Raw genomic sequence first — 12,196 nt, 5'->3', positions numbered from 1 at the left:
CTCCGGTGAACTTTTGTATTGGGAAAGTCGTGCCCGGTGAACTTTTGTATTGGGAAAGTCATCTCCGGTGAACTTTTGTATTGGGAAAGTCGTGCCCGGTGAACTTTTGTATTGGGAAAGTCATGCCCGGTGAACTTTTATATTGGGAAAGTCATCTCCGGTGAACTTTTGTATTGGGAAAGTCATCTCCGGTGAACTTTTGTATTGGGAAAGTCATGCCCGGTGAACTTTTATATTGGGAAAGTCATCTCCGGTGAACTTTTGTATTGGGAAAGTCATGCCCGGTGAACTTTTGTATTGGGAAAGTCATGCCCGGTGAAATTTTATATTGGGAACGTCATCTCCGGTGAACTTTTGTATTGGGAAAGTCAGCTCCGGTGAACTTTTGTATGGGAAAAGTCATCTCCGGTGAACTTTTGTATTGGGAAAGTCATCTCCGGTGAACTTTTGTATGGGAAAGTCATCTCCGGTGAACTTTTGTATTGGGAAAGTCATGCCCGGTGAACTTTTGTATGGGAAAAGTCACCTCCGGTGAACTTTTGTATGGGAAAAGTCATCTCCGGTGAACTTTTGTATGGGAAAAGTCATCTCCGGTGAACTTTTGTATTGGGAAAGTCATGCCCGGTGAACTTTTGTATGGGAAAAGTCATCTCCGGTGAACTTTTGTATGGGAAAAGTCATCTCCGGTGAACTTTTGTATGGGAAAAGTCATCTCCGGTGAACTTTTGTATTGGGAAAGTCATCTCCGGTGAACTTTTGTATTGGGAAAGTCATCTCCGGTGAACTTTTGTATTGGGAAAGTCATGCCCGGTGAACTTTTGTATTGGGAAAGTCATCTCCGGTGAACTTTTGTATTGGGAAAGTCATGCCCGGTGAACTTTTATATTGGGAAAGTCATCTCCGGTGAACTTTTGTATTGGGAAAGTCATCTCCGGTGAACTTTTGTATGGGAAAAGTCATCTCCGGTGAACTTTTGTATTGGGAAAGTCATCTCCGGTGAACTTTTGTATGGGAAAAGTCATGCCCGGTGAACTTTTGTATTGGGAAAGTCATGCCCGGTGAACTTTTGTATGGGAAAAGTCATCTCCGGTGAACTTTTGTATGGGAAAAGTCATCTCCGTTGAACTTTTGTATGGGAAAAGTCATCTCCGGTGAACTTTTGTATTGGGAAAGTCATCTCCGGTGAACTTTTGTATGGGAAAAGTCATCTCCGGTGAACTTTTGTATTGGGAAAGTCATCTCCGGTGAACTTTTGTATGGGAAAAGTCATCTCCGGTGAACTTTTGTATTGGGAAAGTCATGCCCGGTGAACTTTTGTATTGGGAAAGTCATCTCCGGTGAACTTTTGTATTGGGAAAGTCATCTCCGGTGAACTTTTGTATTGGGAAAGTCATCTCCGGTGAACTTTTGTATTGGGAAAGTCATCTCCGGTGAACTTTTGTATGGGAAAAGTCATCTCCGGTGAACTTTTGTATTGGGAAAGTCATGCCCGGTGAACTTTTGTATTGGGAAAGTCATCTCCGGTGAACTTTTGTATGGGAAAAGTCATCTCCGGTGAACTTTTGTTTTGGGAAAGTCATCTCCGGTGAACTTTTGTATGGGAAAAGTCATCTCCGGTGAACTTTTGTATTGGGAAAGTCATCTCCGGTGAACGTTTGTATGGGAAAAGTCATCTCCGGTGAACTTTTGTATTGGGAAAGTCATCTCCGGTGAACTTTTGTATTGGGAAAGTCATCTCCGGTGAACTTTTGTATTGGGAAAGTCATGCCCGGTGAACTTTTGTTTTGGGAAAGTCATGCCCGGTGAACTTTTGTATGGGAAAAGTCATCTCCGGTGAACTTTTGTATGGGAAAAGTCATCTCCGGTGAACTTTTGTATTGGAAAAGTCATCTCCGGTGAACTTTTGTATGGGAAAAGTCATCTCCGGTGAACTTTTGTATTGGGAAAGTCATCTCCGGTGAACTTTTGTATTGGGAAAGTCATGCCCGGTGAACTTTTGTATTGGGAAAGTCGTGCCCGGTGAACTTTTGTATTGGGAAAGTCATGCCCGGTGAACTTTTGTATGGGAAAAGTCATCTCCGGTGAACTTCTGTATTGGGAAAGTCATCTCCGGTGAACTTTTGTATTGGGAAAGTCATCTCCGGTGAACTTTTGTATGGGAAAAGTCATCTCCGGTGAACTTTTGTATTGGGAAAGTCATCTCCGGTGAACTTTTGTATGGGAAAAGTCATATCCGGTGAACTTTTGTATTGGGAAAGTCGTGCCCGGTGAACTTTTGTATTGGGAAAGTCATGCCCGGTGAACTTTTATATTGGGAAAGTCATCTCCGGTGAACTTTTGTATTGGGAAAGTCATCTCCGGTGAACTTTTGTATGGGAAAGTCATCTCCGGTGAACTTTTGTATTGGGAAAGTCATCTCCGGTGAACTTTTGTATGGGAAAAGTCATCTCCGGTGAACTTTTGTATGGGAAAAGTCATCTCCGGTGAACTTTTGTATGGGAAAAGTCATCTCCGGTGAACTTTTGTATTGGGAAAGTCATGCCCGGTGAACTTTTGTATGGGAAAAGTCATCTCCGGTGAACTTTTGTATGGGAAAAGTCATCTCCGGTGAACTTTTGTATGGGAAAAGTCATCTCCGGTGAACTTTTGTATTGGGAAAGTCATCTCCGGTGAACTTTTGTATTGGGAAAGTCATCTCCGGTGAACTTTTGTATTGGGAAAGTCATGCCCGGTGAACTTTTGTATTGGGAAAGTCATCTCCGGTGAACTTTTGTATTGGGAAAGTCATGCCCGGTGAACTTTTATATTGGGAAAGTCATCTCCGGTGAACTTTTGTATTGGGAAAGTCATCTCCGGTGAACTTTTGTATGGGAAAAATCATCTCCGGTGAACTTTTGTATTGGGAAAGTCATCTCCGGTGAACTTTTGTATGGGAAAAGTCATGCCCGGTGAACTTTTGTATTGGGAAAGTCATGCCCGGTGAACTTTTGTATGGGAAAAGTCATCTCCGGTGAACTTTTGTATGGGAAAAGTCATCTCCGGTGAACTTTTGTATGGGAAAAGTCATCTCCGGTGAACTTTTGTATTGGGAAAGTCATCTCCGGTGAACTTTTGTATGGGAAAAGTCATCTCCGGTGAACTTTTGTATTGGGGAAGTCATCTCCGGTGAACTTTTGTATGAGAAAAGTCATCTCCGGTGAACTTTTGTATTAGGAAAGTCATGCCCGGTGAACTTTTGTATTGGGAAAGTCATCTCCGGTGAACTTTTGTATTGGGAAAGTCATCTCCGGTGAACTTTTATATGGGAAAAGTCATCTCCGGTGAACTTTTGTATTGGGAAAGTCATCTCCGGTGAACTTTAGTATGGGAAAAGTCATCTCCGGTGAACTTTTGTATTGGGAAAGTCATGCCCGGTGAACTTTTGTATTGGGAAAGTCATCTCCGGTGAATTTTGTATGGGAAAAGTCATCTCCGGTGAACTTTTGTATTGGGAAAGTCATCTCCGGTGAACTTTTGTATGGGAAAAGTCATCTCCGGTGAACTTTTGTATTGGGAAAGTCATCTCCGGTGAACTTTTGTATGGGAAAAGTCATCTCCGGTGAACTTTTGTATTGGGAAAGTCATCTCCGGTGAACTTTTGTATTGGGAAAGTCATGCCCGGTGAACTTTTGTATTGGGAAAGTCATGCCCGGTGAACTTTTGTATGGGAAAAGTCATCTCCGGTGAACTTTTGTATGGGAAAAGTCATCTCCGGTGAACTTTTGTATGGGAAAAGTCATCTCCGGTGAACTTTTGTATTGGGAAAGTCATCTCCGGTGAACTTTTGTATGGGAAAAGTCATCTCCGGTGAACTTTTGTATTGGGAAAGTCGTGCCCGGTGAATTTTTGTATTGGGAAAGTCATCTCCGGTGAACTTTTGTATTGGGAAAGTCGTGCCCGGTGAACTTTTGTATTGGGAAAGTCATGCCCGGTGAACTTTTATATTGGGAAAGTCATCTCCGGTGAACTTTTGTATTGGGAAAGTCATCTCCGGTGAACTTTTGTATGGGAAAGTCATCTCCGGTGAACTTTTGTATTGGGAAAGTCATCTCCGGTGAACTTTTGTATGGGAAAAGTCATCTCCGGTGAACTTTTGTATGGGAAAAGTCATCTCCGGTGAACTTTTGTATGGGAAAAGTCATCTCCGGTGAACTTTTGTATTGGGAAAGTCATGCCCGGTGAACTTTTGTATGGGAAAAGTCATCTCCGGTGAACTTTTGTATGGGAAAAGTCATCTCCGGTGAACTTTTGTATGGGAAAAGTCATCTCCGGTGAACTTTTGTATTGGGAAAGTCATCTCCGGTGAACTTTTGTATTGGGAAAGTCATCTCCGGTGAACTTTTGTATTGGGAAAGTCATGCCCGGTGAACTTTTGTATTGGGAAAGTCATCTCCGGTGAACTTTTGTATTGGGAAAGTCATGCCCGGTGAACTTTTATATTGGGAAAGTCATCTCCGGTGAACTTTTGTATTGGGAAAGTCATCTCCGGTGAACTTTTGTATGGGAAAAATCATCTCCGGTGAACTTTTGTATTGGGAAAGTCATCTCCGGTGAACTTTTGTATGGGAAAAGTCATGCCCGGTGAACTTTTGTATTGGGAAAGTCATGCCCGGTGAACTTTTGTATGGGAAAAGTCATCTCCGGTGAACTTTTGTATGGGAAAAGTCATCTCCGGTGAACTTTTGTATGGGAAAAGTCATCTCCGGTGAACTTTTGTATTGGGAAAGTCATCTCCGGTGAACTTTTGTATGGGAAAAGTCATCTCCGGTGAACTTTTGTATTGGGAAAGTCATCTCCGGTGAACTTTTGTATGAGAAAAGTCATCTCCGGTGAACTTTTGTATTGGGAAAGTCATGCCCGGTGAACTTTTGTATTGGGAAAGTCATCTCCGGTGAACTTTTGTATTGGGAAAGTCATCTCCGGTGAACTTTTGTATGGGAAAAGTCATCTCCGGTGAACTTTTGTATTGGGAAAGTCATCTCCGGTGAACTTTTGTATGGGAAAAGTCATCTCCGTTGAACTTTTGTATTGGGAAAGTCATGCCCGGTGAACTTTTGTATTGGGAAAGTCATCTCCGGTGAACTTTTGTATGGGAAAAGTCATCTCCGGTGAACTTTTGTATTGGGAAAGTCATCTCCGGTGAACTTTTGTATGGGAAAAGTCATCTCCGGTGAACTTTTGTATTGGGAAAGTCATCTCCGGTGAACTTTTGTATGGGAAAAGTCATCTCCGGTGAACTTTTGTATTGGGAAAGTCATCTCCGGTGAACTTTTGTATTGGGAAAGTCATGCCCGGTGAACTTTTGTATTGGGAAAGTCATGCCCGGTGAACTTTTGTATGGGAAAAGTCATCTCCGGTGAACTTTTGTATGGGAAAAGTCATCTCCGGTGAACTTTTGTATGGGAAAAGTCATCTCCGGTGAACTTTTGTATTGGGAAAGTCATCTCCGGTGAACTTTTGTATGGGAAAAGTCATCTCCGGTGAACTTTTGTATTGGGAAAGTCGTGCCCGGTGAATTTTTGTATTGGGAAATTCATCTCCGGTGAACTTTTGTATTGGGAAAGTCGTGCCCGGTGAACTTTTGTATTGGGAAAGTCATGCCCGGTAAACTTTTATATTGGGAAAGTCATCTCCGGTGAACTTTTGTATTGGGAAAGTCATCTCCGGTGAACTTTTGTATTGGGAAAGTCATGCCCGGTGAACTTTTATATTGGGAAAGTCATCTCCGGTGAACTTTTGTATTGGGAAAGTCATGCCCGGTGAACTTTTGTATTGGGAAAGTCATGCCCGGTGAAATTTTATATTGGGAAAGTCATCTCCGGTGAACTTTTGTATTGGGAAAGTCATCTCCGGTGAACTTTTGTATGGGAAAAGTCATCTCCGGTGAACTTTTGTATTGGGAAAGTCATCTCCGGTGAACTTTTGTATGGGAAAGTCATCTCCGGTGAACTTTTGTATGGGAAAAGTCATGCCCGGTGAACTTTTGTATTGGGAAAGTCATCTCCGGTGAACTTTTGTATGGGAAAGTCATCTCCGGTGAACTTTTGTATTGGGAAAGTCATCTCCGGTGAACTTTTGTATGGGAAAAGTCATGCCCGGTGAACTTTTGTATTGGGAAAGTCATGCCCGGTGAACTTTTGTATGGGAAAAGTCATCTCCGGTGAACTTTTGTATGGGAAAAGTCATCTCCGGTGAACTTTTGTATGGGAAAAGTCATCTCCGGTGAACTTTTGTATTGGGAAAGTCATGCCCGGTGAACTTTTGTATGGGAAAAGTCATCTCCGGTGAACTTTTGTATGGGAAAAGTCATCTCCGGTGAACTTTTGTATGGGAAAAGTCATCTCCGGTGAACTTTTGTATTGGGAAAGTCATCTCCGGTGAACTTTTGTATTGGGAAAGTCATGCCCGGTGAACTTTTATATTGGGAAAGTCATCTCCGGTGAACTTTTGTATTGGGAAAGTCATCTCCGGTGAACTTTTGTATGGGAAAAATCATCTCCGGTGAACTTTTGTATTGGGAAAGTCATCTCCGGTGAACTTTTGTATGGGAAAAGTCATGCCCGGTGAACTTTTGTATTGGGAAAGTCATGCCCGGTGAACTTTTGTATGGGAAAAGTCATCTCCGGTGAACTTTTGTATGGGAAAAGTCATCTCCGGTGAACTTTTGTATGGGAAAAGTCATCTCCGGTGAACTTTTGTATTGGGAAAGTCATCTCCGGTGAACTTTTGTATGGGAAAAGTCATCTCCGGTGAACTTTTGTATTGGGAAAGTCATCTCCGGTGAACTTTTGTATGAGAAAAGTCATCTCCGGTGAACTTTTGTATTGGGAAAGTCATGCCCGGTGAACTTTTGTATTGGGAAAGTCATCTCCGGTGAACTTTTGTATTGGGAAAGTCATCTCCGGTGAACTTTTGTATGGGAAAAGTCATCTCCGGTGAACTTTTGTATTGGGAAAGTCATCTCCGGTGAACTTTTGTATGGGAAAAGTCATCTCCGGTGAACTTTTGTATTGGGAAAGTCATGCCCGGTGAACTTTTGTATTGGGAAAGTCATCTCCGGTGAATTTTGTATGGGAAAAGTCATCTCCGGTGAACTTTTGTATTGGGAAAGTCATCTCCGGTGAACTTTTGTATGGGAAAAGTCATCTCCGGTGAACTTTTGTATTGGGAAAGTCATCTCCGGTGAACTTTTGTATGGGAAAAGTCATCTCCGGTGAACTTTTGTATTGGGAAAGTCATCTCCGGTGAACTTTTGTATTGGGAAAGTCATGCCCGGTGAACTTTTGTATTGGGAAAGTCATGCCCGGTGAACTTTTGTATGGGAAAAGTCATCTCCGGTACACTTTTGTATGGGAAAAGTCATCTCCGGTGAACTTTTGTATGGGAAAAGTCATCTCCGGTGAACTTTTGTATTGGGAAAGTCATCTCCGGTGAACTTTTGTATGGGAAAAGTCATCTCCGGTGAACTTTTGTATTGGGAAAGTCGTGCCCGGTGAATTTTTGTATTGGGAAAGTCATCTCCGGTGAACTTTTGTATTGGGAAAGTCGTGCCCGGTGAACTTTTGTATTGGGAAAGTCATGCCCGGTGAACTTTTATATTGGGAAAGTCATCTCCGGTGAACTTTTGTATTGGGAAAGTCATCTCCGGTGAACTTTTGTATGGGAAAGTCATCTCCGGTGAACTTTTGTATTGGGAAAGTCATCTCCGGTGAACTTTTGTATGGGAAAAGTCATCTCCGGTGAACTTTTGTATGGGAAAAGTCATCTCCGGTGAACTTTTGTATGGGAAAAGTCATCTCCGGTGAACTTTTGTATTGGGAAAGTCATGCCCGGTGAACTTTTGTATGGGAAAAGTCATCTCCGGTGAACTTTTGTATGGGAAAAGTCATCTCCGGTGAACTTTTGTATGGGAAAAGTCATCTCCGGTGAACTTTTGTATTGGGAAAGTCATCTCCGGTGAACTTTTGTATTGGGAAAGTCATCTCCGGTGAACTTTTGTATTGGGAAAGTCATGCCCGGTGAACTTTTGTATTGGGAAAGTCATCTCCGGTGAACTTTTGTATTGGGAAAGTCATGCCCGGTGAACTTTTATATTGGGAAAGTCATCTCCGGTGAACTTTTGTATTGGGAAAGTCATCTCCGGTGAACTTTTGTATGGGAAAAATCATCTCCGGTGAACTTTTGTATTGGGAAAGTCATCTCCGGTGAACTTTTGTATGGGAAAAGTCATGCCCGGTGAACTTTTGTATTGGGAAAGTCATGCCCGGTGAACTTTTGTATGGGAAAAGTCATCTCCGGTGAACTTTTGTATGGGAAAAGTCATCTCCGGTGAACTTTTGTATGGGAAAAGTCATCTCCGGTGAACTTTTGTATTGGGAAAGTCATCTCCGGTGAACTTTTGTATGGGAAAAGTCATCTCCGGTGAACTTTTGTATTGGGAAAGTCATCTCCGGTGAACTTTTGTATGAGAAAAGTCATCTCCGGTGAACTTTTGTATTGGGAAAGTCATGCCCGGTGAACTTTTGTATTGGGAAAGTCATCTCCGGTGAACTTTTGTATTGGGAAAGTCATCTCCGGTGAACTTTTGTATGGGAAAAGTCATCTGCGGTGAACTTTTGTATTGGGAAAGTCATCTCCGGTGAACTTTTGTATGGGAAAAGTCATCTCCGGTGAACTTTTGTATTGGGAAAGTCATGCCCGGTGAACTTTTGTATTGGGAAAGTCATCTCCGGTGAACTTTTGTATGGGAAAAGTCATCTCCGGTGAACTTTTGTATTGGGAAAGTCATCTCCGGTGAACTTTTGTATGGGAAAAGTCATCTCCGGTGAACTTTTGTATTGGGAAAGTCATCTCCGGTGAACTTTTGTATGGGAAAAGTCATCTCCGGTGAACTTTTGTATTGGGAAAGTCATCTCCGGTGAACTTTTGTATTGGGAAAGTCATGCCCGGTGAACTTTTGTATTGGGAAAGTCATGCCCGGTGAACTTTTGTATGGGAAAAGTCATCTCCGGTGAACTTTTGTATGGGAAAAGTCATCTCCGGTGAACTTTTGTATGGGAAAAGTCATCTCCGGTGAACTTTTGTATTGGGAAAGTCATCTCCGGTGAACTTTTGTATGGGAAAAGTCATCTCCGGTGAACTTTTGTATTGGGAAAGTCGTGCCCGGTGAATTTTTGTATTGGGAAATTCATCTCCGGTGAACTTTTGTATTGGGAAAGTCGTGCCCGGTGAACTTTTGTATTGGGAAAGTCATGCCCGGTGAACTTTTATATTGGGAAAGTCATCTCCGGTGAACTTTTGTATTGGGAAAGTCATCTCCGGTGAACTTTTGTATTGGGAAAGTCATGCCCGGTGAACTTTTATATTGGGAAAGTAATCTCCGGTGAACTTTTGTATTGGGAAAGTCATGCCCGGTGAACTTTTGTATTGGGAAAGTCATGCCCGGTGAAATTTTATATTGGGAAAGTCATCTCCGGTGAACTTTTGTATTGGGAAAGTCATCTCCGGTGAACTTTTGTATGGGAAAAGTCATCTCCGGTGAACTTTTGTATTGGGAAAGTCATCTCCGGTGAACTTTTGTATGGGAAAGTCATCTCCGGTGAACTTTTGTATTGGGAAAGTCATGCCCGGTGAACTTTGGTATAGGAAAAGTCATCTCCGGTGAACTTTTGTATGGGAAAAGTCATCTCCGGTGAACTTTTGTATGGGAAAAGTCATCTCCGGTGATCTTTTGTATTGGGAAAGTCATCTCCGGTGAACTTTTGAATTGGGAATGTCATCTCCGGTGAACTTTTGTATTGGGAAAGTCATGCCCGGTGAACTTTTGTATTGGGAAAGTCATCTCCGGTGAACTTTTGTATTGGGAAAGTCATGCCCGGTGAACTTTTATATTGGGAAAGTCATCTCCGGTGAACTTTTGTATTGGGAAAGTCATCTCCGGTGAACTTTTGTATGGGAAAAGTCATCTCCGGTGAACTTTTGTATTGGGAAAGTCATCTCCGGTGAACTTTTGTATGGGAAAAGTCATCTCCGGTGAACTTTTGTATTGGGAAAGTCATGCCCGGTGAACTTTTGTATTGGGAAAGTCATCTCCGGTGAACTTTTGTATGGGAAAAGTCATCTCCGGTGAACTTTTGTATTGGGAAAGTCATCTCCGGTGAACTTTTGTATGGGAAAAGTCATCTCCGGTGAACTTTTGTATTGGGAAAGTCATGCCCGGTGAACTTTTGTATTGGGAAAGTCGTGCCCGGTGAACTTTTGTATTGGGAAAGTCATCTCCGGTGAACTTTTGTATTGGGAAAGTCATCTCCGGTGAACTTTTGTATGGGAAAAGTCATCTCCGGTGAACTTTTGTATTGGGAAAGTCATCTCCGGTGAACTTTTGTATTGGGAAAGTCATCTCCGGTGAACTTTTGTATTGGGAAAGTCATGCCCGGTGAACTTTTGTTTTGGGAAAGTCATGCCCGGTGAACTTTTGTATGGGAAAAGTCATCTCCGGTGAACTTTTGTATGGGAAAAGTCATCTCCGGTGAACTTTTGTATTGGGAAAGTCATCTCCGGTGAACTTTTGTATGGGAAAAGTCATCTCCGGTGAACTTTTGTATTGGGAAAGTCATCTCCGGTGAACTTTTGTATTGGGAAAGTCATGCCCGGTGAACTTTTGTATTGGGAAAGTCGTGCCCGGTGAACTTTTGTATTGGGAAAGTCATGCCCGGTGAACTTTTGTATGGGAAAAGTCATCTCCGGTGAACTTTTGTATTGGGAAAGTCATCTCCGGTGAACTTTTGTATTGGGAAAGTCATCTCCGGTGAGCTTTTGTATGGGAAAAGTCATCTGCGGTGAACTTTTGTATTGGGAAAGTCATCTCCGGTGAACTTTTGTATTGGGAAAGTCATCTCCGGTGAACTTTTGTATTGGGAAAGTCATCTCCGGTGAACTTTTGTATTGGGAAAGTCATCTCCGGTGAACTTTTGTATGGGAAAAGTCATCTCCGGTGAACTTTTGTATTGGGAAAGTCATCTCCGGTGAACTTTTGTATGGGAAAAGTCATCTCCGGTGAACTTTTGTATTGGGAAAGTCATCTCCGGTGAACTTTTGTATGGGAAAAGTCATCTCCGGTGAACTTTTGTATTGGGAAAGTCATCTCCGGTGAACTTTTGTATTGGGAAAGTCATCTCCGGTGAACTTTTGTATGGGAAAAGTCATCTCCGGTGAACTTTTGTATTGGGAAAGTCATCTCCGGTGAACTTTTGTATGGGAAAAGTCATCTCCGGTGAACTTTTGTATTGGGAAAGTCATGCCCGGTGAACTTTTGTATTGGGAAAGTCGTGCCCGGTGAACTTTTGTATTGGGAAAGTCATGCCCGGTGAACTTTTATATTGGGAAAGTCATCTCCGGTGAACTTTTGTATTGGGAAAGTCGTGCCCGGTGAACTTTTGTATTGGGAAAGTCATCTCCGGTGAACTTTTGTATTGGGAAAGTCATCTCCGGTGAACTTTTGTATGGGAAAAGTCATCTCCGGTGAACTTTTGTATGGGAAAAGTCATCTCCGGTGAACTTTTGTATTGGGAAAGTCATCTCCGGTGAACTTTTGTATGGGAAAAGTCATCTCCGGTGAACTTTTGTATTGGGAAAGTCATCTCCGGTGAACTTTTGTATTGGGAAAGTCATCTCCGGTGAACTTTTGTATTGCGAAAGTCATCTCCGGTGAACTTTTGTATTGGGAAAGTCATCTCCGGTGAACTTATGTATGGGAAAAGTCATCTCCGGTGAACTTTTGTAATGGGAAAGTCATCTCCGGTGAACTTTTGTATGGGAAAAGTCATCTCCGGTGAACTTTTGTATTGGGAAAGTCATCTCCGGTGAACTTTTGTATTGGGAAAGTCATCTCCGGTGAACTTTTGTATTGGGAAAGTCATCTCCGGTGAACTTTTGTATTGGGAAAGTCATCTCCGGTGAACTTTTGTATTGGGAAAGTCATCTCCGGTGAACTTTTGTATGGGAAAAGTCATCTCCGGTGAACTTTTGTATTGGGAAAGTCATCTCCGGTGAACTTTTGTATGGGAAAAGTCATCTCCGGTGAACTTTTGTATTGGGAAAGTCATCTCCGGTGAACTTTTGTATTGGGAAAGTCATCTCCGGTGAACTTTTGTATTGG

Source organism: Musca autumnalis, unplaced genomic scaffold, assembly GCF_047663935.1.
Source record: "Musca autumnalis isolate F117 unplaced genomic scaffold, ASM4766393v1 scaffold_158, whole genome shotgun sequence".
NCBI classification, from domain to species: domain Eukaryota; kingdom Metazoa; phylum Arthropoda; class Insecta; order Diptera; family Muscidae; genus Musca; species Musca autumnalis.
Note: the sequence above shows the minus strand (reverse complement) of the source record.